General features: G+C 36.7%; 1 pseudogene; it reads left to right on the top strand.

Moving 5' to 3' along the window:
* The window catches only part of LOC101570694, a 35625-nt pseudogene that overhangs the window by 5253 nt on the left and 29351 nt on the right, over positions 1-1021 (top strand).

A 1021-nucleotide genomic window follows, 5' to 3' on the forward strand; every position in this document is an offset into this window, starting at 1 on the left:
TCATTTATTCAGGGGAGGTGCTGGGTATATATAGGGAGTGTAGGAATGAGGAAGTCTCAACTCTTGACATCAGCAGGTATCTAGGCAACAGAGGAAGGTCCCACCCCTGGGGCATAGAACGTGATTCATGGGGAATGGGCAAGATGGGAAGGACCAGAACTTAACTCAGCAGGGAAATAGAAACTTAAGAAAATGGCTAACACTATTATAAAATGGATACCAGTTAATGGCTTCCCACACCAGACCTTATATACCATTTTCACAAAAGACAAAAATTGTGAATCAATGAGACAAAGGAAACAAAATTGGAGCTTCTAAGAGCAGTAAATTATAAGAAGTAAATATTGGGAGAAGTAAATATTGGGAGGAAACTAATGGTGGGGAAAAGTTATTCAGAAAGCTGTGCTGGTGTAAATTAATCCCAGTGTAGATTTATCTTTCTCTAGCAATAAGTGTTGGTCTCCTTTTTCAGATGCAGAAAGTGGATGTACCTACAAAGGAAATGTATTCCCTGCCTTTAGAAAAATAAGGGAAAGGAAGAAATCTTTTTTTGTATCATCATTTTCTCATTTGCCTTCAACTCAAAATAATCCCTATGCCAAAGAGATACATCTTGAGGTAGCATATTCAGATTCCCTTTCAGTATTTCTGGTCTAGCTCCAAAGTCACAGCACATCACATTCTCTGTATTCCATTGATTATAAGACACTACTATTAAATTTTATCTGTTTGTTTGTTGCTTCCTTTTGGCTCCTAAGAAACAAGAATTGAGAAGAGTGAAGATGTAAATCTAGCACTACAGAAAATCCAAAGATTTAAGATTAAGGATATCTAATACTCTACTTAAATAGAGGTGTTATGGTATCTTTTTCTCTCCTTAAGACTCCCTTAAAGTATATGGCCCACCAGAAGTTCTAGTTTAGGGTTTTAAAACAGAATGTTATAAGTTCTACCTCTAGGTGAAAGAGAAAACAACAGTGCTAAAATTAGGCTAGGGAGTAAGCTGAGAGCAAGAATTTAG

This window comes from Octodon degus, unplaced genomic scaffold, assembly GCF_000260255.1.
Source record: "Octodon degus isolate 3935 unplaced genomic scaffold, OctDeg1.0 scaffold00088, whole genome shotgun sequence".
In the NCBI taxonomy this organism is placed as follows: domain Eukaryota; kingdom Metazoa; phylum Chordata; class Mammalia; order Rodentia; family Octodontidae; genus Octodon; species Octodon degus.